The 25,567-nt window shown below is 48.2% G+C and overlaps 1 protein-coding gene and 1 long non-coding RNA gene across 4 annotated transcripts in view; one reads left to right on the top strand and one right to left on the bottom strand.

Annotated features, from left to right (window-relative positions):
- Positions 1–23,808, top strand: part of LOC109570552 (uncharacterized) — a 30,571-nt gene extending 6,763 nt beyond the window's left edge. For all 3 annotated transcript variants that reach the window (XR_011560882.1, XR_002182488.2, XR_011560883.1), the window contains exons 2-4: positions 10,536–10,702; positions 17,498–17,579; positions 18,506–23,808. This is a non-coding gene — a long non-coding RNA (uncharacterized lncRNA). The remainder of the gene's footprint in view (positions 1–10,535; positions 10,703–17,497; positions 17,580–18,505) is intronic.
- Positions 1–25,567, bottom strand: part of KAZN (kazrin, periplakin interacting protein) — a 1,348,869-nt gene that overhangs the window by 178,417 nt on the left and 1,144,885 nt on the right. The window lies entirely within an intron of this gene.

Here is a 25,567-nt window from a genome sequence, read left to right on the forward strand (position 1 = left end):
TCATGGGATCACCGATACCTTTGCTGATCTTTCCTGGGCCCCAAACGACCTGTCGAGGATCTTGATCCTCTCTGGAGGTTTCCAAAGGACCTGCCCTGGAGGCAGATGCTTATCCCAGATCCAGACATTGAAGTGTTTTCACCAAGTACAGCTGGCCTCCGTGCCCTGCCTGTCAGACCATCGTGTATCCCAAATTAGATTCTGAATTGCACCAAAAGGAAAAATTCCTTCCTCATCCAGAAGCCACGTCTCTCCCATTTTCTCTAAGGCTCTTTTGAGCAAGTTCTTATCAAACAGAGAGGTTTCTACAGAAAGTTGAAATGTTGCAGCTTATTCAGGATCATTGGGCTTCCCGGGTGGCTCAAGTGGTAAAGAATCTGCCTGCCAATTCAGAAGACGCAAGAGACATGGGTTTGATCCCTGAGTCTGGAAGATTCCCTGGAGAAGGAAATGGCAACCCACTCCAGTATTCTTGCCTGGAAAATCCCACGGAGAGAGGAGCCTGGTGGGCTACAGTCTATGGGGTCCCAAAGAGTTGGACATGACTTAGCAACTGAACACACACAGCATTCAGAATAAATAACAATAACATCAAAATACTATGACTTCTAATAATAATATTGGCAAACATTTACATAGTGCTTACTATATAACCTTCCCAACAATTCTGAGAATTATATGTACTATTATTATCATCCTCATTTTACAAATTTTACGAACAGACACAGAAGTTGAGTCATTTACCCAAAGGCACACAGCCATTAAGTGATGTAGGCAGGACTCAAGCTTAATGTAGTCTGGCTGCAGAGTCTGGGCTAATAACCATCAAGCTACCTTGGTAACAATGTCATTGACTGAGCCCTTACTTCATCCCAGGGACTGTCCTTTCTAGCTCATTCAACCCTGCACCCTATCCCCATGTCCCAGATGAGAAAACTGAAGTTTAGGGAAGACAAAGGGACTTATCCCAGGTGATGTGGCTGGTAAACGCGGGGTTGGGATTCTAACCCTCAGAAATGAGGGGTGTTCTCTGGTAGAATACCTTGCACCACAGGGTTATGGAGAATTGTGGGCATAGTGGAATGATCAACCCTTCCATGATTAACTCCTGAAGTCAGGAAAACTTCAGGGAACCCTCAGCAGGCATCTGGGGATGGGGCCTCTGCTGCCCCCAGTGACCACTGGCAGTACTTCCCCTTCCTCAACTGGGGTCCTCAACTGGGGCTGTTGGTTCCTGGGAACAGGACCACTAGGTTCACCACCACAATTTTCAGGCCCCATGTCTCCGTGTCCTATGTGTGAGTCAAGAGACACAGAGGCTGTGGGCCAGTGAGTGCCCAAGATAAGAATAATGTTTACTGGGACTTCCCCAGTAGTCCAGTGGTTAAGAATCTGCCTTGCAACGCAGGGGGCTGCATGATTGATCCCTGGTCAAGGAACTAAGATCCCACATGCACCAGAGCAACGAGTCCACGTGCCACAATCAGGGAGTCCCTGTGCTGCAGCAAAAATCCCACAGGATGCAACCAAGATACCTCAAGTGCTGCCTCTAAGACGTGATGCAACCAAATTAATTAATTAATTAATTTTAAAATAAAGAATAATGTTTACTGAGCCCTTCCACCTCTGTACCAGGCACTCTGCTATGTACTCATTATTGTTCAGTTGCTAAGTCATGTCTGACTCTGTGACCCCATGGACTGCAGCATACCAGGCTTCCCTGTCCTTTACTATCTCCCTGAGTTTGTTCAAACTCATGTCCAGTGAGTCATTCTCATTACTTCAATGTTACAATTTAATTTATTGGCGCACAGATAGAATCATCATTGTTAAGGGTTATTTATAGTATTTGGTTGGGCTTCTCAGGTGGCTCAGTGGGTAAAGTATCCATCTGCAATGCAGGAGAAGTGTTCAATCCCTGGGTTGGGAAGATCCTCTGAAGAAGGAAATAGCAACCCATTTCAATATGGAGAATTCCATGGACAGAGGAGCCTTGTGGGCTACAGTTCACAGGGTTGCAAAGAGTTGGACATGACTGAAGTGACTGAGCACCCAGGCACGCATAATATTAGATGGAGCACTTTATACATATTAGTTCATTTTAATTCTCACAACACTGTGTAAGTACTCTCACAATCCTCATTTTATCAGTGAGGAAGCCAAGGAACAGAGAGTTTCTGTAGCTTGCCTGAAGTCACACAGTACAATAGGATGAAGCCAGGAGTTACAAGCAGGCAATTCTGCCTCCAGAGCCAGTTTTCTTAATTATTATGCCACTATTTTGTATTATTATAAAAATTATCATTTTTCTGATCTTAAAACGGTTGAAGAAACCGAGGCTTAGATAGGTGGAAGGCTTTGTCTAAGATCACACAGCTGGTAAGTTTAGACTCAGTATTTCAACCATGTCTGTCTTCGTTTATTCAATCATTGACTCAACAAACACTGACTGTGTACCAACCATGTGCTAGGCACCGTCCTGAGCTCCGGCTGTAAAGCACCATGCAGGTTAGCGTGCCACGGGCACCCGGGGTCTACCAGCATGTGACACCACATGGTGGGCGGCCATTTCCTTCTCCAGGGGATCTTCCTGACCCAGGGATCGAGTCCTTGTCTCCTCCATCTCCTGAACTGGCAGGCAGGTTCTTTACCACTAGTGCCACCTGGGAAGCCAAGAAGAAAGTGTTCTCCCTTCCTGGAAACAGGAAGGACCTGGATTCCTAGATCACCCCTCTCCCAGCTTCATCTCCACAGCAATTATCTGCAGAATGGCTCTTAGAACATGGAAAAGAACACCAATTAGACTTGGGAGAGCTTGCAAGGGTCTGCGGCATGGAGTTCTACACTGCTCTTTCAGAGTTGGGCAAGTCAGACCACCTTCCTGGGGCCTCAGTTTCCCCACCAGTGAAATGGGGATAAGAACACTTGCCTGTCTCTCCACAACTGTCCTGTGAAGAACAAAAGAGACCAGGGGTAGGAAAGCCCACGTAACTGCAGAAGGCCAAACAGATAGCCGGGCTGCAGGGCCGGTTCAGTTAGGGAACCATTTGCTTATTTCCTTGTTTATTTCACTGGGTCCACCCACATGTGCCATGAGTCCACTCCTGTCTTAGATACTATGGGGAAGGTCCCTGAGTGTAGTCAACCTGGATATTCAGATGAGACAGGAGAATTGCTGGCTTTGATTTATCTGTTTATCTGTTGATTTATCTGTTTATCTGTTCAAAGAAAAAGCTGGCTTTGATTATGACTTTGATTATGACTGTCTGTGCTGCAGAGGCCTTATCTCTGGGGCAGTGATGAGTCCTTCCCCAGGGAAACAAAATTGTCCCAAAGCCCAGGCTAGCAAACAGCTTCAAGATTTGTGCATGCAGGAGAACTGAGGGCGAGAGATCCTGGCATGGCCTGTCTCTTTAAGGTTTAAGGTGCCAATCTCTCCTAAAGCAACTGCTGTCACAGTGGCCACAAGCAAGTTGGAACCATGGAGAAAGACCCTTGTGCAAAGGCCTGGATCTTTCCCGTGAAGGTCTCTGTTGTTCAGTCACTCAGTCATGTCTAACTCTTTGCAACCCTATGGACTACAGCACACCAGGCTTCCCTGTCCTTCACCATCTCCCCGAGCTTGCTCAAATTCATGTCCATTGAGTCGGTGATGCCATCCAACCATCTCTGAGCTACCTGCAAACAGTAATTAGGCATCTCAACATCGAGGTGGGGTTTATCTGTTCAAAGAAAAAGCTGGCTTCTCCCTCTGAGGGGGAAAAAAAAAAGTCCAGAGAGGCTCAGATATTTGCCTAGAGACACACAGCAAATCAGGGGCCCAAGTAGACTGACCTCAGAAAGCCCTACAGCAGTGGTTCTCAAAGTGGCGTCCCTGAACCAGCTGTATCAGCACCCTTCCTGTGCATTTTTGAGAAATGTAAATCCTTTTCCCCACCCCCACCTCCTGAGTCAGAAATTCCTGGGGTGAGGCCTGACAAGTCTTTCAACAGCCCTCTCCAGGTAACCCTGACGCTGATAAAGGTGAGGGCCACCGCCGTTGCCTGGAGCAAGGAGTGCTAGTTCTTCATGTCCTTCTGAGTGGGTGGGGAGGAATGAGGCTGTGGAGTGTAGCGCCAGTTTTTCAGTGGCTGTATGACCCACTTGGGTGATCTTGCCTGGAGAATTCCATGGACAGAGAAGGGAATCATACACGGCTGAGCGACTAACACAGACACACACACAGACACAGACACAGACACACACACACACACACACCGCGGTTACATAACTACCCCTCCCCCACCCCGACGGCTTTTTGCACGCAGAGTGTGAACCCTGGGGCCCTCCCTAGTTGGGAGGCCACCTGCCTGGGCTCCAGGAGGCCTGTCCACACATGCCCCAGGCTGCTTTCCTGTAATTATGGGCTTTACCTGCCTGCTCAGCCAGAGCCGACTCCAGGCTTCTCCCACCCTGTAGGCAGAGCTCGCGCAGCCTAAGTCAGCACCGCACAGCAGATAAAGGGTTCCGTGGCTGCAAGGCCTCCAGCAAAGCCAGGAATGGGCCTGACGCTGCCCCCAGCGGCCCCTGTGTGGGCCAAGCCCAGGAGGAAGAACGTTTTGCACCCTGGACATCAGGATGTAACCTTAGGCCCTGGTCTCTAGGTTCTCAGGGTAGAAATTGTCCATGGCCCCTAATCCCACAGGGACTAATTAGAACTTATTCTAAATTCTTCTTTTCCCAGAATTGTCCTTTTAATATCTTTGGCACTTATTTTTGGGAGGCAGATGTGTTGAACAGATATGTAGGAAGGACAGTCATTTTCCCCGTGAAGTTTCTCATTGAAATAAACAAGCAGAAATTTCTAATGTAAAAAGAGCTGCACTCTTTTTGTTTTTAAAGACCCGACCTTTGAAAGTAGGATGTTTCTCTCGGATGAGAGGCCCACTGGAGGGATGTTCTGAGGTTCCTGGGATGAAGATCAACCCTGCCTCCCCTGTAAATTCAGGGCGGGGACAGGTTTTTTTTTTTTTTAATATAAATTTATTTATTTTAATTGGAGGCTAATTACTTTACAATACTGTATTGGTTTTGCCATACATCAGCATGAATCCGCCACGGGTGAACACGTGTTCCCCATCCTGAACCCCCTCCTCTCACCTCTCTCCCCATAGGGTTTTAAATTGACACATGCCTGTGGCACGAGGCATGCAACAAGCGCTCAAGTTTGCAGATTGATGGAAAGATCCCAAGTTCTGGCTCAGGACCTCCCAGTTGCCTTGTGCTGAACTTAACAAGCCCCTTCCCATTTCTCCTGTGAAAAGTGTCTTAACAAATACTAGCTGCCTTTCACTGTGGGCCCAGGGGTAAGATGGGCCCTCTAGTGGTTTCATTTCATTTAATCCCTCAACTGCCCTCTTAAGAGAGGGATCCTGTTATGATACCCATTTTAAAGTAGGGTAAACTGAGGGTAAGAGAAGCGAGCAGAGGTTGCAAACTGGTAGCCCTGGAGCCAGCTATGGCCTATAAATGTGTTTTCTTTTCCTAGCACTCCAATAGAAGGCATTTAAAACACCAGTGGCCAACATTTAAAACTGAGGAAAATTTATAACAAAAAAATCAGCTATTTAGCTTTATTTTGGAAAAATCAGGAGGCCAGGTGATAGAACCCCCATTCCAGCCTACATGGTAACAGTGTGTCCGCTGCCTAGGTGTCCTAAGCATGGAGTCCACAACCACTGGTCTTAAACCACAGTTGGTGACAGGCAAAGCCAGTGCTTGTCTGAGTGTCTGTCTATCTGCCACTCTGTGCTTCTCACCAGCGCCCACTTCCGGAATAGCCCGATGCTAGATCAGAAGGAGCACTGGTCAGGGAGTCAGGAGATGTCGGTGTTCGTTCTGTTGTCTAGGTGACCTTGGGCCTCAGTTCCCCCGTCTATACAATTAGGAGGTTGGATAAAAAGATCTCCCAGAACCCCTCCACTCCTATCAGCTTAAGGGAGGCTCCTCTCAGTTGCAGAGCCCCCTGGGAAACTGCCCGAGGGTTGCAGATGGGCCACGTGCAGGCTTGCCCACCTGAGCCATCTTATGGCCATGAACCTGTGGGCAGGATTGAATTTTTTTCTTTTTTAAAAATTCTTTTTTTTTTTTTAACAGTAGGCTCTTGTTAGTTATCTATTTTATTTATTTTAAAATTTATTACCTTATTTATTAATTTATGGCTCTGCTGGGTCTCACTAACCCAGAACTTTGCCATAGGCACTAGCAGGGCCAACAGTCTGACTCTTCCTAGTGATAGAATGGTGGATTCCACTCTTGGAACAACCTCCAGCATCCATAACCCAATTGCACAGAGAAAAGAGTCCATCAGGGTGACCCAGACTCCCCGCTCTGACATGCAGGATTCCTGAGCTGGGAGGTGGAACCAGCTTGTCCCTGCCTAGGTCAGTCTGAGGACAAGAATGCCCGTTGGGCACTGGGGGCCAGCTGGGACTCTGTGCTGCCAAGATGAAATACTCATTTAAGTCCCAGGAACAGAGAGCATTCATCCTGCCTTCTCTTTCTTCATCCTATAAACATGTGACAGAGGAGGAAACTGAAGCTCAGAGAGGGCGAATGATTGCTCAAGGTCACGCAGCAAATCAATGCCAGGGTTGGATGAGAGCTCAGGCTTCTTGATCCCCTTCCAGGGGTACTTGCCATATTCTCTGTCACTTGGGAATTTAGAACCTTCCACTTCTTTGGAATTGGGCTGGAGGAGCCCGTGTGGGCACAGAGACTATCTGTGTGGTCCAGAGTCCTAGTGTGGGGTTTGTGCATAGTGCCTGAGACATAAACCACTGCAGAGAGAATGGGGACCCTCTGGCCTCAGAGGTATGAGCTGCCTGAAGCTTCTAGGATGGAAGTTCAGTCCATAGGAAAGGTTGCAAAACTCACAGACATATTCTGGTTTTCCCACATGTTTTAAAAAGAATTCATATTAGTTGCCAACATTCAAGAAACAGGGAATTTTTTTTTTTTAATTCTTTTTTTTTTTCCCCTTACAGTAGGCTCTTGCTGCTGCTGCTGCTGCTGCTGCTAAGTTGCTTCAGTCGAGTCTGACTCTGTGTGACCCCATAGATGGCAGCCCACCAGGCCCCGCCGTCCCTGGGATTCTCCAGGCAAGAACACTGGAGTGGGTTGCCATTTCCTCCTCCAATGCATGAAAGTCAAAAGTGAAAGTGAAGTCGATCAGTCGTGTCTGACTCTTAGCTCTTATTAGTTATTTATTTTTGGCTGTGCTGGGTCTTCGTTGGTGTGCAGGTTTCAGTTGCAGTGAATGGGGGCTACTCCAGTTGCAGTGTGGGGGCTTCTCCTTCAGTGGCTTCTCTTGTTGCAGAGCGTGGGCTCTACAGAGCGCTGGTTTCAGTAGTTGCCGGACATGGGCTTTAAAGTGCAGGCTCAGTAGTTGTGGTGCATGAGCTTAGCTGCTCCTTGGCATGTGGGATCTTCCCGGATCAGGGATAGAACTCATGTCTCCTGTATTGGCAGGGGGATTCTTTACCACTGCGCCACCAGGGAAGCCTTGGTTACCTATTTTAAATATAGTAATGTGTACATGTCAGTCCCAAACTCCCAGTCTATTCCTCCCCTTCAACTCTTCCCCACTGGTAACCAACCGTACATTCATTCTCTAAGTCTGTGAGTCTGTTTCTGTTTTGTAAATAAGAATCAGGGAATTTCATGTAAAAGATAGGACTTCTGGCTTCTTTTGAAGAGTTTCAAGATATGGCAAAAGCTGGACCACATTTCCACCTGGCTGTGATGGGCAGGAGGTGGGTACGCTCCTGCTCATTCACCATCTCAACCACTCTTCCTGGTCTCTGTGACCTCCCTGCATGTAGGTTTGGGGGATTCAGGCTCCCCCTCTGCACCCTCCCATGCTAAAGTCGCCCCTTGCTCATCTTGGCCACCCCTGGGGAAATTCTGGTTATCATTGGTTCTCAATGTGGGGCAGCTTTGCCCCATAGGGGACATTGGGCCATGCCTGGAGACATTTCTGTTTGTCACAATGAGAGAGGGGAGTTACTACCAGCATCTAATGGGTAGAGGCTGGGGATGCTGCAAAACATCCTATGATGCACAGGACAGTCCCCACAACAAAGAATTATTGGGCCCCAAACATCAGTAGTGCTGAGGTTGAGAAACTGAGCTGAATCCAAATAGCCCTGGGCTAGGAACCGGATCCTAAGAGGGAGGGTCACCCATGCTGGAAATGACAGCACTCTGAGCATCGTGTTAGGCAGGGCGGGAGAAAGCTGGGATGTGTAAAATGTGGCCTTGGCTCTCTGAGGGCATGGGGGTGGGAGGTGGCCAGCTGAAGAGGAGGCACCCAGAAGTGCAGAGGAGGGGCTCCCCCCACCAGATATATCCACAGGGTCTTGAGGGCAGAGATCAGGCTGGGCAGAGATGCAGAGGGGAGCATTTTGGGCAGAGGAAACAGCCTAAACAAAGGTATGGCGGCAGTAACAGACACAGGGGCACACATCCGAGACGAGGTGGCTTCTGTTAGGTGGGAAGGGTACTGGGTGGGAAGCAAGGGCTTGATGTTGGAGGAGGAGACTGTGGGCCGGGTGTAAAGGCTCTCTAAGTCCAGCTTGTAAGGTTTCTAAGTCAAGCCTGGGAGAGAGAGGGCAACCCTTGGGGAATCCTTGCAAACCTAGAGGAATATTAACTTTGTGACCTTGGAGGAATCGCTTAAATTCTCAGAGCCTTAGTTTCTTTACCTGTTCAATGGAATAATAAGAGTACTAACAGTTATCTCACATAGAACTTACCATGCAGAACTTCAGTACCAGGTACTGAATTATATGTGATGAATTTAATCCTCATAGAAGTCCTATAAAGTATATACTACGATTATTCCCAATTCTATAGTGAGGAAACTTTGAGATATGAGTGGTAAATTAACTTTAACTTTCCCAAGGATACTACTAATAAGGAAAGAATGTGAGATTTGAACTCAGGCAGTCTGGTTCCAGCACATGGTCTTCTTTTTTTAAATTAAACTTTGCATTTTATATTGGGGTATTGGTGATTAGAGCTTCCCTAGTGACTCAGAAGGTAAAGAATTTGTCTGCAATGTGGGAGACCTGGGTTCGATCCCTGGGTCAGGAAAATCTCCTGGAAAAAGGAATGGCTACCCACTACAGTATTCTTGCCTGGAGAATCCCACGGACAGAGGAGCCTGGCAGGCTGTAGTCCATGGGGTTGCAAAGAGTCAGACACGACTGAGTGACTAAGCACTCACTTAGAGCTGATTAACAGACAATGTTATGATAGCTTCAGGTCAATAGCAAGGGGACTCAGCCATATATACACATGTATCCATTCTCCCCCAAACTCGCCTCCCATCCAGGATGCCACATAACATTGAACAGAGTTTCCTGTGCTATAGAGTAGGTCCTTCTTGGGTATCCATGTTAAATATATACATATTAATATACACATCCATGTTAAATATACACACATAAACAGCGTGTATGTGTCTATCTCAAACTTCCTAACTCTTGCTTCTCTGAATCCTTCCCCCTAGCATAGCACATACTCTTAACTGTTGTGCTGTTGTGTCTCTAGAACATTCTAGGTGAGTTGTCCTCAAGAGTAAATGAAATAAAGCAGGCAGATCCTGGCACAGAGTTAGTGCAGAAGCTGTGACACATCAAATAGAGTCCTAGCCCAGGCTGAGAGAACAAAGCCCAGTTCACAGCATCCATGAAAACAGGCACCGGGGACGTTCAGGAGGGGGCATACCCGCTCCAGGGGAAGATGGGGGTGGAGGCAGGGTGCCCCTCCACTCAGGTGGATACTCAGCTAGCCAGATTTCTGGAAATGCAGCTCCATTTGCAGCGCCCCTGCTTCCCCGCCCCCACCCCAGCTTTAACATCACCAGGACTTTGCTCGCTCCATGTCCCCTGCCTGCTGTGTTCTCTCTTCCATTAAACCCCTTTTGTCTGTCCCTCCAACCGAGCTCAGAGGACACTTCTTTCCGGAAGCAGTTTAGGACATGCCTGGGCATGCCTTGTCTTTGTACCCAGAGCATTTTTTCAAACTCAATTGGCCTCCTGGGGCAGCATCTCAGAGCTGTCTCAGCCTTTACCAAGCATGTGCATCCTATTTCTTTCTTTCTTTCTATTTATTTTTGGCTGTTCTGGGTCTTCCTTACTGTGCTCAGGCTTTCTCTAGTTGCAGCAAGCGGGGGGCTAGTCTCTAGTTGCAGGGTGCACAGGCTTCTCATCGCGATGGCTTCTCTTGTTGCAGAGCACGGGCTCTAGAGTGTGGGCTCAGCAGTTGCAGCATGTGGGTTTAGTGGCCCCATGGCATGTGGAACCTTCCTGGTCCAGGGATTGAACTGATGTCCCCTGCGTTGGCAGGTGGATTCTTAACCACTGGACCACCAGCAAAGTCCGGGGCTTCATTTTTAATGCCAGCACAGGAGTGGGAGGGTAGGGAAGGGAGAGGGTGGAGGGAGGACCAGATTGAATACTTCAATTTGACCCACATATTCTCTGTTTCAGAGACACCTCCCCTTCCAGGTCTTCAAAAGAAGGAGGCATATCGAGTGGTTCCATGATGAGGGCAGCCTGGGATTATTTCACTGTCGCCTCCCCTCAGGGATGAGCACCGAGGGTCACCAGCTTGTCCTCGAGAAAGTGATGGGATCACTAGGGGAGGGAGACAGTCGGTGAGCACCATGATTTTTAAAGATTTCTTTCGTGTTTCAACTAATCACCTGTGCTTTCATTTTTTACATTTTGTGATGCTGAAAAAATATTAACATGCCCCTGTTAACATTTTCATTTTATGGGGCAGAAAGCAAAATGTCTGGATTATTCAATAAACTCTGGACTCCTGTTCAGCATTGGGCTACTTCTCCCAGGTCACCAGCCATGCAGTGGCTTGCTTCTTTCTTTCTTATTTGCCCACCACCCTCTGTTTTATTAAGATATAATTGACATGCAACATTGTGTAAGTTTAAGGTGTATAATGTGATCATTTGATACATGTATATATTGCAAAATATTTACCATGACAAGGTTAGTTAACACATCCTTCACCTCACACAATTATCACTGTGTTGTTGTTATGGTGACGATGCTGAAGTTCTATTTTCCTAGCAACTTTCAAGTATATAATAGAATAGTGCTAGCTATAGTCACCATGCTGTGCATTAGATCCCCAGAGCTTCCTCCTTTTATAACTGGAAGTTTGTCTCCTGTGTTAAACATCTCCTCATTCCCTTCACCCCCACCAACCCCACTGCCCACCAACCCCTGGTAACCACCATTCTCTTTGTTATTATAAATTTGACTTTTGTTTCAAGATTCCATGTATAAGTGAGACCATATGGTATTTAGGCATTTGTCTTTCTCTGTCTGGCTTATTTCACTTAGCATAATGTCCTCCAGGTTCATCTGTGTTGTTGGAAATGGTAAGATTTCCTTCTGTTTTTAATGGCTGAATAATACTCATATATATACGTATATATGTATACACACACACACACACACATATATATACATATGTATATATACACATATTTACATATATATCTCACAACTTTATTTTTAGCCATACTGTATGGCTTGTGGGATCTTAGTTCCCTGACCAGGGACTGAACTTGCTCCCTCAGCAGTGAAAGCATGGAGTCCTAACCACAGGTGCATGCTAAGTCGCTTCAGTCATGTCCTCTGACCCCGTGCAACCCTGTGGACTGTAGCCCGCCAGGCTCCTCTGTCCATGGGATTCTCCAGGCAAGAACACTGGAGCGAGTTGCCATTTCCTTCTCTAGGGGATCTTCCCGACCCAGGGATAAAACCTACGTCTCTTCCATCTCCTGCACTGGTACGTCTCTTTACCACTGGCACCACCTGGGAAGAAAGCATGGAGTCCTAACCATTTGACTGCCAGGGAATTTGCCATGACTTCTTTATGCATCTGTTGATGGACATTTAGGTTGGCTCCATGTCTTGGTTATTGTAAATATTGCTGCAACAAACATGAGGGTGCATCTGTATTTTCGAGTTAGTATTATTATTTCTTTTGGATAAATACCCAGAAGTGGAATTGCTGTATCATATGGTAGCTCTATTTTTAATGTTTTGAGGAACCTCCGTACTGTTTTCCATAGTCGCTGTACCTATTCACATTCCTTCCACAGCATGAGAGTTCCCTTTTCTCCACATCCTTGCTGACATTTGTTATTTCTTGTATTTTTAAAAATAGCAGAATATAATGACAGGTGTGCGGCGATACCCCACTGTAATTTTGACTTGCACTTCCCAGATGACTAGTGATGTTGAGCACATTTTCATGTATCTATTGTATGTATGTCTTCTTTGGAAAAATGTCTGCTTAGGGATTTGGCGCATTTTAAAATTGGATATTTGTCTTTTTGCTATTGAGTGGTATGAGTTCCTTTTATATTTTGGATAATTAACCCCTTGTCAGGTATGTGGTTCAGAAATATTTAATCCCATTCTAGAGGCTTTCTTTTCCTTTTGTCGTTTCCTTTGTTGCACAGAAGATTTTTAGTTTGATTTAGTCTCACCTGTTGACGTCTGCTTTTGTTGCTTGTGCTTTCAGTGTCATACCTCCAAAAAACATTGCTAAGATCAACGTCAAGGAGCTTTATCCCTATGTTTTCTTCTAGGAGTTTTATAGTTCTGTGTTTACACCTTATTTAATCCATTTTGAGTTAATTTCTGTGGAGTCCACTCGCATTCCTTTGCATGTGAACATCCAATTTTCCCAACACTATTTATTATTTTCCCTACTGAGTATTCCTGGCTCCCCTGTCAAATGCTAGCTCATTGGAGAGTGCATGGATTTATTTCTGAGCTCTCATTTCCGTTCTATTGGTCTGTGTCACTGTGTTTCCTGCAGGGCTCACTTCTGAGCCTTACTACCAGGAATGCTGGTGGCCTGCTCCAGTCCCAGCTCTGCCAAGCAAGTCAAGGAGTAAAAATGCATTTCAACATCCGCTTAAGACAATTAGGAAGGCCACCCAGCTTCAGGGAAGAGAGTGTGAGAAAGTGAAAAAAAACCCAGTATACTCTGAATGCAATCACATTGACTGTCAAACTGTCCACCATTCACAGAGAAGTTCCACTGGGCAGTTAACAGTAAGCAGAATTCACATATGTTATTTTCCTTTTTTTTCTTTTGGAAGCATTTTTTCTTTTTGACCACACTGCACATGGCATGTGAACTTCCCTAACCAAGGATTGAACCTGTGCCCCGTAGTGGAAGCTCAGAGTCGTAACCCCAGGACCACCAGGGGAGTCCACATATGTTATTTTCTTATGAAATATTCGCATGAACTATTTGGTTCACCCTTATTAATGTTCGGTTAGCAGACCCTCGGAGGATGTTCTGGATGCGGGCCTGGGGCCCTTTCTTTCTCCAGTGCAGGCCCTTGGGACCAGGTCCTGTTTTGCAGGTGGCAGCAAGGCCAAGCAGTAGAGTTTTCCTACTCAAAGTGCATTTTCTGCCCCATGGGGAACAGCTAGCTTTGGGGCCAGCAGCACCTGCAGGAAGGTGCACTTATGAGGGATGGATGGAAAACAACTCCGTTTGTGCCTGGAAAGACTCAAGCAGTGGCTTCTCCAGCAGGGAATGGACCTGTTTGTGCTGTGACCAGCTGGGGCCAGCACAGCTGGCTTGAATCCTGCAAGCTGATGTGCAGGTGTCACTTTCTTGGTACCGGGATGCAAAGCTGCACTGACAGCTGGGGCACAGCCTGGCAGTCAGGGGTCCCCAACTCTGGGCCAAGGACTGGTACCGGTCTGTGGCCTGTTAGGAACTGGACTACACAGCAGGAGGCGAGTGGTGGGCAACTAAGCAAAGCTTCATCTGTATTTATAGCTGCTCCACGTTGCTCACGTTACTGCCTGAGCTCTGCCTCCTATCAGATCAGTGCAAGCACTGGATTTTCATAGGAGCACAAACCCACCTGTGAACTGCGCATGTGAGGGATCTAGGCTGTGCACTCCTGATGAGTGCACCCAAACTGCACCCCCCACCCCCAATCCGTGGGAAAAAACTGTCTTCCATGACACGGGTCCCTGGTGCCAGAAAGATTGGAGACTGCTCTCAGTGACCATTATTGAGCAGCTGCCATGCACCAGGCTTTTATATGCAGTTATCTCCTCTAATCCACAGCCCAAACCCTGCAGGGTAGGGCGACTCCTCTGCCCATTTTATGAATGAGGAAAACTGGGGCCCATGGGGGGAATGATTCCCACAAGGCCACACAGCTAGGCAGTGGCTGCACTAAGATTGGAACCTGGGTCTGTGGACTCAAAACTGGGCCCCTAACAATTCTTCAGCCTAATCAGGCCAAGTAACTCATCACCCTGCTAACCAACCAATCAGCTAGCCAACTTCCCACTGGCGATAACAGTTTCCGGGTGCTTACAGGGTGTCAGGCACTGGAGACGGGGAGATTAAGAATCCTGGCTTCTCTGGTGGCTCAGTGGTAAAGAATTGGCCTGCCGGTGTAGGAGATGTGGGTTCGATCCCTGATCTGAAGGAAGATCACACATGCCATGGAGCAGCTAAGCCCATGCCCCACAACCACTGAGTCTGTGCTCTAAAGCCTGGGAGCCACAAATGTTGAGCTCATGTGCCACAACTATTGAAGCCCATACGCTCTAGAGCCATGCTCTGTAACAAGAGAAGCCACTGCAATGAGAAGCCAGTGCCCCACAACTATAGAGTAGCCCCCGTCCTCCACTAGAGAAAAGCCTGCACAGCAACAAAGACCCAGCACAGCCAAAAAAGTGGATGGAATCCTGCCCCAGCTATATGACATTAAGCAGATTGCTTAAGCTCTGAGGGCTTTAGTTGCCTCATCTGTAAAATGGAGCAATAATGTTGCCTCCCCCATTGGGTTAAGTGCGTAAATACATGCAAAGAAAGCACTTGGAACAGCGTCTGCCGCAGAGTAAGGGTTCAATAAATGCTACCTATTCATGTGAGATTAATAGGGTTGTGATTTTGTAAATTACATTTTGTTTCTGGTGCAATGTTTTAAAATTGATTTTCAAATAAAGCAACTTTTTACAAAGCCTATACCCAGGGGTGGGCTTCCCAGGTAGCGCAGTGGTAAGGGATCTGCCTGCCAATGTAGGAGATGCAGTAAATGTGGGTTTGATCTCTGGGTCAGGAAGATCCCCTGGAGGAGAAAATGGCAACCCACTCCAGTAATCTTTGCCTTTGGGGTCCCAAAGAGTGGGACACAACTGAGAACACACGCACGCACGCATGTGCGCACCCAGGGGTGGTGGGGGGCACGGTGCACCCGTCTTTCAGGCCAGCAGGTAGATTCACACTTCACTCTCCAGCACCCCCATCTTTAGTCACCAAGAGACAGACAAGCAGGTCTCGGTCTGTTTTCATCCTCTGGCTGCCCATCTGGCAAATGCACTGGGGAAGAGGAATCCTGACTTCTGGTCCCCTAAGTGCCCGCAGCAAAGCCTGCCCCTCGAAGCCAAAGCAGGAGCTCCACAGGCAGGGAGAAGGGGTGCCCCACCTAACTGCCACGACCCGAGGGTGCCCACCTGCAGGGTTGAGGCAAAAGGGGACTCTACACTGGAAGCTGGTGCTCAATGGTCCTTAGGGCCACTGGACAAAACCTGCCACTTCACAGCTTCCTTCCTCAAAAAGTACAGTTTGGATCCTGTGTTTGAGTTAACAAGCGTGAACGTGTTGTCAGCAGTTTTTTTTTTTTTCCTTGCATTTTCTGAGCCTGGCATCCTAAGGGTTATTTATAATTTATTTGTCTCCCAGGACGACTGCCTCAATTTTCTAAACCCAAAGTGACAACAGCAATAACAAAACCAGGCCATGTTCTGCTCCAGGGGGTCCACCTGTCTGCGCCCTTCATTCCCTGTGGGTGGGAATTTCAAACAAGGACTTTTGCTGCCTTCACCTGGGCTCCATGATGCCATTTTGCAGGATGGCCGTAAAGCTGGTACAAGGTCCTGTATTTTTCTAATTCCAGCTGCATATTAGGCTTCCTTTGGAAATAATGTGGAAGATAAAAAAATTGCAGTTCTCGGCACTTTGGATTTTCTGGCCTATAAAGACTGTGTCCATCAAAGCATGCCCCGGTCCCTGTCTGCCCCCAGCAACCTCAGACAGGCACACACCTGACTGTTAGCACAGGCTTTCCAGGTGCTGCACCCTTGGCTGGCCCCTGTGTCCCTATGGGGCCCTGAGGATCGGGCTTCTGCATGTGCATATTATATACACCTGCATAAATTGCCTTTATCAGTTTTATTAGCAGAAAGCGCCTGCCACCGCTGGAGATCCTCGCTGCACTCTGAAGAGAGGGGACCCGTGGGTTTCCATCCCCGTAACTCCGTGTGTTACTCTGCTTTCCTTAAGTATGTGCGCCCTGTCTGTTGGGAGACAGAAGGGTGAACCTTTGCCACGCCAAAGAGAGGCAGCTATGGGAACACAGATTTAACAGTCCTTTGAAACCTGACCTTGGCCCCTGGGCTGTGGGGGAGCTTCTCCCACTGTGACTGTTCTTGGGTGTGACCTGGACGGACCCACCCGCTAGCGGGTCCTGTCGGCTCCCCCTCCAAACGTATCTTGAATCCATAGCTTCTCACCACACCACTCCAACCGCTGCCGCCCTGGGCTAAGCCGCTGTCATCTCTCTTCAGGGACATCGCAATAGCTTCCGGGTGGCCTCCCTGCCTCCATCTTATTCCCACTCTATCCACTCTCCACCCAAAAGCCAGACATAAAGCGAGTCAGACCATGGGACTCTCTGCCTAGACCCCTTCACCATCTTCTCCTGGCTGTTTGGGTAAACTCTGAACCCTGACAATGGCGTGAGGGACATGCTATATCCCTGCCCCCCACCCCCAGCCTCAGCTCCAGCCTTTCCCACTCTGGACTCCAGTCACTAATCTCCACTGGCCTTCCTGTTGTCTCGTGACTAAGCCAAGCTGCTTCCTACCTCAGGGCCTGCGCCTTCTGACTGCTCTGTCCCTGTCACGGCTGTGTCCAGGTCCCTCTCCCTATCCAAGTCTCAGTCAGATGCCAGCTCTCCAGAGGGGCCCTGCTCCCACCACCTTCCTGGAGCAGCCTCTCCCCCCCAGGCATCACCAAGTGATGACCGTGCTCCCCAGGCATCACCAAGTGATGACCGTGTGTTCTATTTGTCACGGCACTTTTGCATCTCTGAGATCATTTGTTAGTGCTCATGGGGTGTCTTTCTCCACCAGACAGTGAGCAACCTGAGGACAGGGGCCATCCCTATCTTGTGTCACCACTGTGTCCTGGCCCTTGAGACAGTGTCTCCTACAGAGTAGACGCTCAATTATTTGTTGAATAAACATATTCATGGACAGTTAGTGCAACATACCCAAATGGGCACTGTATCCAACCTTGGAATCATGGCGGTCTGGGTAAGAAGACTTTCTTCTCTGAATTAACCATGCTTGCATCCTTCTCCTTTTAGGATTTTCCCGTTTTCAGACAACAGAAGACACCAGATAGACCTCATCATGGTAGCAGCTGAACCCACTTGCTAGGCTCTTCCTGTGAGTCAGAGCTCACGCCTAAGCTCTTTACAGACGTGCAGTCCTCCTGATGATCCTGTTGGGTAGTTACTACCCTTGTGCCCATTTTGCAGATGGTCAAATGGAATCACTGTTTGGTCTCAATTCATGCAAAGTGGCAGAACTGACTACAGAGCCAGAGCTGTTAGCCTCTCCCTAAATGCATATGAAAAGTACAAGATATCTCCCAGGGGGCTGAAAACCAGGCTTGGGGCAGGGGTGACAATGGCTCCCTAAGAAGCTGTTCTGATTTGGAGGCAGAACGCTGGCTCTGGTGGTGGCTCTGAGGTGGCCCCCTCCTCTTGGCACCGTCCCTACCTGCAACGTGCCGCAAAACTGAAATGTGCAGCCAGCAGGGAGAGCAAACAAGAGTGAGCCCCAGGGGCACGCGGGTCACCAGCCTCTGCCTCCCTGGCCATACCGGGCCTTTCTGGTGAACTTGGCCTAAGCCCCAGGGGCCTTCTTTGAAAGCTCCACAGGGCTGGAGCAGGGGAGGAAGAATGTGGGAAGAAAGACACTACTTTGGAGGATGGAGGGGGCGGGCAGGAAAGTAGGATTACAGGCAGGCTGGCTTTTGTTGGCAGAAAGGAGAGGGCGGTGGGAACCTGCCACTCTGAATGCCCAGGGCGGAAATACAGGGTCACAGAGGGAGAGTGAAATGAGGACAGCGCTTCTTAAGGGGCAGCTCCCACCTCCCGAGGGAGGGAGCAGTGGGGGCTGAGGTGTCTTGGGGACATTACAGGGGCCTGGAGGGAGAGGAGGAGGCGGGAGGGAGGAGAGTAGGGAGGAGAATGAGGCGAGGAGATGGAGGAGGGCAGAGGCGAGGGGAAAGTGGGTAACGCATAGGAGAGTGGAGGGCCACATCCTGGTTCCATGATCTTGGCTAAAATACTGCACTTCTCTTTCAGTTTCCTTGAGACCATGATACCTACCCTGTGGACAGGAAGTCACGTATGTAGTTAAAACATCTGACTGTGGCTTGATGTATCACACAGGAATCATTCACTTTTTTCCTATTTGACTCTCCAATCCCACATTTGGATGAAAGAGATTAAGCCTGCGACCAAAATTGGCTTCTTTCCCTTCAGATCATTCTTCACGGTCCAGATCCAAGTTCACAGGCCTTGGGACTTCCCTGGAGGTCCAATGGTTGAGAATCCACCTTCCAGTGCGGGGGACACAGGTTTGATATCTGGTTGGGGAACTAATATTCCACGTGCCACGGGGCAACTAAGCCCATGCACCACAACAAGAGAAGCCTGTGTGCTGCAGTAGAGAAAGCCCATGTGCTCCAATGGAGCTCGCTTACACACACACACACACCCAGGTTCACAGGCCTCACTACCCTAATACCCAGTTGGAAGACCTTGATCTTTATCAGGTCAGAAGCTGGCAAACACCTGTAGGTTCACCAGGGTAAGGGGCTCTAGAAACGTGTTACAAGGGCTGAGATGGGACACGTCACCAGGTGCGGAACCCCAAAGTTCCCAGGTGCCATGACCCTTGGCTGGCTTACTGCCTCCCTGGTCCCCACCATGAACCTGACTTAGTGGAATACTCCACCCTGCTTGTTTCTGGGTCCTCAAGCCCCTCATTCAGCACACATTCTGGGGTGTCCTCCATGATGCTTTTATCCACCCACAGATGGGACACCTGAGTTACCAGGAGGGAAGGTGACAAGCTCTAAATGACACAGTGACATGGCACAGACTGGGAGCTAGAGCCAGTGTCCCCTGAGCTTCAGAGCAGAGCTCCTTCAGCTGTCTGTGGGGGGAGCAGGTTCTGAGCCCCAAATCCAAACGCTTGGTCAGCTAAAAGCTTTGGGAGCCACTCCTGGGAGCAAGGGGCAGTCTGGGAGACGCAATCAGATGCTGAAGCGTGGGAAATTCTTGGACATTTTGTTGGAGATACAAGGTCCTACCCTCTTGCTGCTGCTAAGTCGCTTCAGTCGTGTCCGACTCTGTGCGATCCCATAGACGGCAGCCCACCAGGCTCCCCCGTCCCTGGGATTCTCCAGGCAAGAACACTGAAGTGGGTTGCCATTTCCTTCTCCAATGCATGAAAGTGAAAAGTGAAAGTGAGGTCGCTTAGTGTCTTTTAAAACTGGGTCATTCTGAAAGCTGTGCTGTGTGGCCAGTCTATCACACCATCACTTTCTCCTCTCAGCCCTGTACCCTGTGAACATATGCACGCAAGTGCTGTAGCTGCTTCCTGCAAGCCAGAAGTGCTGACTTTGGTCTGAACTCTCTTGCTCTTCTCCCGAATCACCAAGGCCCCCTGTGCTCTCTCTTGCCCTGCTCTGACTTTCTGACACCATCCAGTTTTCAGATTCCCATTTCCAACCCCAACCTGCTGACGGGGTGCTGGACTCTGATGCTTTGCTTTGGCCTCTGGACCTTGGACTGTATCTTGCAGTATCTGCACAGCCACTCCTGAGAAAGGGCCTCCATTCTGCCCTTGCGAGGGACTGTCAGCAAATCCGAGGCTCACCCTGATCCCCAGGTTGTGTCAGCTCTGGCTTCTGCCTCTCTGATGAGGGAAACACTGATTCTGATCAGGTGCTTGAGATGGACAGCTTGGTTTGATCTTCCCCTCTGTTGAACAATGCTCTCATTTTCCTTTCTGTGGCAATTTCATTGTATTTCTGCTTCCAGAAATGTAGCAAGAATGGCATAATGGGACGTGTGTGGGTGGAGGGACCCTGGGGAAAGGAACTGAGAAGTCAGTTCTTCTGGGTAATGGATTGTTACCTGAGGCTTTTACCTGAGGTCCTTCCTCCCTCCCAGACACAATTTACTGAACCCTGTGTTAAGCGATTTACATACATAATCTCCCTTAGCTTTCTCTCAACAATGCTATGAAATAGGGTGATTATTATCTCTGCAAATCTTGCTTAGCTTAAGCAAGTGGTTGTCAAGGTGTGTTCTGAGGACAGCTGGGGTTCCTGGGATCCTTCTAGGAGGTCTGTGAGGGCCTCCCCTTCCGAACCACGTATCTGCATGAGGTTGAATTTTCTTCATCAAGTACAACCAAAATAACACATTGAGACAACCTGAGTGCAGAAGCAGGTATGAGAACCCTGCTGTCTTCTGTGGAGTGACATTTCAAAAAGATTTGCAAAAGTAGAAAATAACGCTACTCTTTTCACTAACTTTTTTTTGGGAAAGTATAATTCTTATTCATAAAATATGTTATTTATAGTAACAAGTATAATGGGTTGTTTATTATTATTTTAAAAACAAATATTTAATCTTTTTGAGTTTTAATTTCTAAAATGGTAAACATCAATAAATATAATCCACACAAACAAAAGCTTGTTGGAGTCCTCTCTAATTTTTGAAGATGTACCATCAAGATGCTGGACAAAAGTCTGAGAACTGATGTTTTAAGCCAATGGTGATAATCTCATAACCCTGGCCAGTGATTGGTTCAGGAGTTTAGGCCCAAGCCTATCAGTATATGGTATTCTCTTGGTGACAGCTATTGGTTGGAGAATGGTCATGTGACTGATTTTGAACCAATGAGATGGGTGGAGTGTTTGTTATAAACTGCTGGGAAAGCTCTTCCTGACTGGATGGCTTACAAGAACACCTTTTCTTTCTCTGAGGTTGTCCTGACCAGATACAGTGTCAGAACTTCACCAGCCATCTCACTTCCAGCCTGAGGAGGCAACTGATGCCCAGAGTAGGGCAGAGCCAAGAGAATCACCAAGAAAGGAGACAGAGCCAAAGGTCAAGTTGAACTACATCTTCAAGTGCAGTGTCATGACTCTAATGAATATCTTCATTTTTTTTTTATGTCAGCTGGAGTTGGGTGTTAAGTATTTACAGATGACAGCATTTCAACTGCTATGCCCTAGTCCACATATGAGGAAATGGAGGCTCAGAGAGGTTAACTGAGTGCTAGTGGATGGAAAAGCCAAAATCCAATACCCAACCTCTGTTCCCTCCACCTCCATCCCCATATTATGTAACTTTCAAAAAAGTTAGGTTCTTGCCAGTCTAAGTCTGGAATCCAGATCACAAGAAAATCCTATGGAGGCTCATGTGGCTAAGCAGTCTGAGATCCTCAGGAGTGTCTGCCAAAGTCCTTCTCTTTGCCCCAGAAACGTCAGCTCCCTGCCCCTCCTCTGGGAGTTTTGAGGCTATCCCCTGGATCTGCTTGGCACAGTCCAAGCCTGCCCTCCGCCCCAGAGTTCCCTTCTCTAATGATCTTATGAGGCCTAATGAGAGTGTACTCATTAGAGTCGTTGGTTGCAAGCAACAGAAACCAATTCTAGCTAATTTAAACAGAAAAGCGATGTTTGTCTGGCCAACTCATACATCTCCTGGAGAATGGGAGAGTCAGGTTTGGAGGGCTGAAACCAAGATTAATGCCCCAGGACTTCCCTGGTGGTCCACTGGCTAAGACTCTGCGCTCCCAATGCAGGGGACTCAAGTTTGATCCCTTGTCAGAGAACTAGATCCCACATGCTGCAACTAAAGATCCTGCATGCACAACTAAAGATCCCACATGCTGCAACTAAGACCCGGTGCAGCCCAATAAATAACTAGTTTAAAAATTGTTATAAACAAAATTAATGCCCCCAAATCAAACCACTGAACTAGTCCTATGATCAGTCCATGCTGCTGGGCACAAAAGCTCTATCTTGACTGCCATCACTGACAGTGGGCTGACGTGTGCTACCACAGTCTTTGGAAACTGAATCCAAATTTTGTACTACTTGCCTGTTCTTTGGGTCCTTGGCTTCCAGATGTTTGCATCTGATTGGAGACTAGGTTACAGATTCATTCCTTAGCTGCAAGGGATGCTGGGAAAACAAATATTTTCAACGTGATTGAGAGAAGCAGGCTCTGCCTTAAAGCAACTGGAGCTTCTCCAAGCATAGCAAGGAAGTTTGCATGCAGTGTGGCCCAAATGAGTGACAAATGTTTACTGTGGAAAGATACTCAACAATCTGGATAAATGCTCTGAGCTTCCAACCAGCAAATCTGGTGGGTCAAAGCTCCCCAGTGCCATGGAACAAGTTTTTCCCAGGGACAAATACATGGCTTTTGGCAGGAACTTGGGCTGCCAGTCATGTAGCACAGCAGGTCTGCTGGCTCCCTAAGCAAATGCAAAGATGCACGCTGACTCAGGAATAATCAGGAGCATGTATGGGCCCAATGCCTGGCTCTATCACATATGAAGGATGTGCCTTGGTCAACCACCTTAACCTCTCTGCACCTCAGTCTGCTGACTGTACAGTACCCCACTGCAGAGTTGTTGTGACAGCCAGAAGTTCAGGCATTATTTGGTGCCTGGCTCATTCACTGGGACTTGTCATAAAAGAGTTAGGAGTTCCACCACCGACACTGTTGTAACTGTCTGCTTCTCACCTGCCACTGTCCGCGGTCTCCCTCTTCTCTCTCACTACACAGAATCTGTTCTATGACAGGGGAGCAGAAGGAAGCCTCGTGTCTTCTAGAAAGCTTTACTCATTACCCCAGTTCCTAGTGGTTTCTCACTGCTTTCAATTAAAAAAATAGATATATATTATTTGGCTGCACCGGCTCTTAGTTGTGGTATGCAAACTCTTAGTTGTGGCACATGGGATCCAGTGCCCTGACCAGCAATCAGACCTGGGAACCCTGCATTGGGAGCATGAGGTCTTAGCCACTGGACCACCAGCGAAGTCCCTCACTGCTTTCAACTCTGATTCATTCAATCATTCACTAGACTAGTCCTTCCTTCACCAGACTAGTCCTTCCCTCTTATTACCCAGCCCTCTCCAACTCCCTACCAAGCTCTTTGCACACTGGCCTTCCCTTTTTTAAAAGACACATCTTTTTTCTCATTTGCACTCACTGTCCCTTGTCCTGGAACTCCTCTCCTCCAGAGAGTTGTCTGGCCAACTTTTCCTTGTCAATTGCATCTCAGCTAAAATGGCCCCTCCTCCGAGAAGCCCTTCTGATTACCTAAACCTAAGCAGCTGCTGCTCACTTTCCCCTTCACTTGCTCTTATTCTCTGGCCTCGGGTGCTCTCAGCTGACCTAGCTACACTCCCAGGGCTGACCAGTGAGGGGGTTTGTGGCAGAGGTCCCGGCCACAGAGCAAGGGCTTGGAGGAAGAGATGGAGCTTTCTTTTTTATTTTGTATTCATTTACTTTTTTTTACTTTACAATATTGTATTGGTTTTGATTTTAAAATTGAATTTATTTGTTTCTTTTTGGCTGTGCTGTGTCTTCATTGCTGTGCATAGGCTTCCTCTAGTTGCAGTGAGTCCGGGCTACTCTCTAGTCATGGTGTTTGGGCTTCCTATTACAGTGGCTTCTCTTGTTGCAGAGCACAGACTTCAGGGCACATGGGCTCAGTAGTTGTGGCTTCCAGGCTTAGTTGCCCCATGGCATGTGGAAACTTCCTGGACCAGGGATCGAACCCCATGTCCCCTGCATTGGCAGGCGGATTCTTAACCACTGGACCACCAGGGAAGTCTGGGATGGAGCTTACTGATACTGAGCATCATGACCCATATCAGCATCTTTTACAGCTCCTAGCACAGACTCATTGCATGATAGAAGGGCAAAAAAGACTTGGGACAGGAAGCCTGCATCGAACTTCCAGAGGGGCCTCCCCCTGCCCCCACCCAGCCCCAGCCCTGCCCTCCAGGATGATGAGCCCCTGCCAGGGTTACACATCAGCAGATGACAGGGCATGGGATGGCCCTTTTTGGCTGTCACTCCCTCCCCCACCAGAGTCCTGGTGATCCTGGGGGAAGGTTGCTGAGGGACAGACTGTGGGGGCTTCAGCAGCTGAGACACAGATCGGATCAGTGTTAATGAGAGGCCCTGCTGATCTGGCGGCTTTGCTAATTAGGCTGCAACAGCTCCAGACCCAGCCAAGGAAAGCACGTTGCTTATGCTAATCAAGGGCGGTAGGCACTTCCTGGCTGGCAGAGTTGCCCAGAGCCTGGAGCATGTGCTCAGCATATAAGGCATGGCAGGGGAAAGCTGGGAATTGGTTGGGGGGAACCAATGCTAGAAAGATCCAAAGATAGCCCCATGGCTGCACTTTAGATTCTGGGGCTGCCCCTTGGCCCAGTATAGTGAGCAAGAGGCATGGAAGATGGGAGAGGTCACCAGTGAGGTAGAGGGAGGAAGGAGGAAAAATAGCAAAACACCCTACTCTGGAAGGTGGGGAGACGGAACATGAGGCTCACTTTCCAAAACTCAGCTTCGAGTGATGGCGGGCAGACTGTATCGGGACATTCATGGGGCCAATATAGACTCTGCCTACTGTTCCAAAGGGATCAAGCACCCTAGTGCAGAGGGCAGCCTCTGGGGCAGTTGAATCGTAAGCTAGCCAGACAAGTAAAACTACTTCACCCCTGGCAGGGTCAGATGGCTGTGTTCTTCAGCCCAAGTAACAGATATGAAATATTCTGAGTTGATTTCCCCATCATCAATGTATCATCAAGGATCTCAGACCCTGAGATCAAATGTGTGTTGAGATTCACTCACTCAGTTACTCATTCATTCGTTCAGCACCTACTGCGTACCCAGTTTCAGCCACAGGGAATACAGAGATGAATGACGTCATCTTGGTCTTCAAGAAGCTTAGGCAAGGACCACAAACCAGCAATCTGAGTAACCATGTAATCATATAGCACAGGTTTCAGTGCTTCCTTACCTGAGACTGGGAGGCCAAGAAGGCTCCAAGAGGAGATGATGCTTGAGCTAAGTTAGGAAGGATGAATAAATTCAATGCCTAATGTCTAGAGAGTAAGTATTAATGTGCAATGCAATGGTCTATGCCCTTGACATCCCTAACATGTCCTGTCTTCCCAGTGACTCTACTCAGTCGTGACTATTACAGCTTTCCCATTTTACAGATGAGAACACTGAGGTACAAAGAGATGAAGAAACAATCCTGGAGTTGCACAATGTTAAGAGGCAAGTCAGGGAGCAGGAGGGGGCCAGGTGCTCAAGGAG

Source organism: Bos indicus, chromosome 16 (assembly GCF_029378745.1).
Source record: "Bos indicus isolate NIAB-ARS_2022 breed Sahiwal x Tharparkar chromosome 16, NIAB-ARS_B.indTharparkar_mat_pri_1.0, whole genome shotgun sequence".
Lineage (NCBI taxonomy): Eukaryota > Metazoa > Chordata > Mammalia > Artiodactyla > Bovidae > Bos > Bos indicus.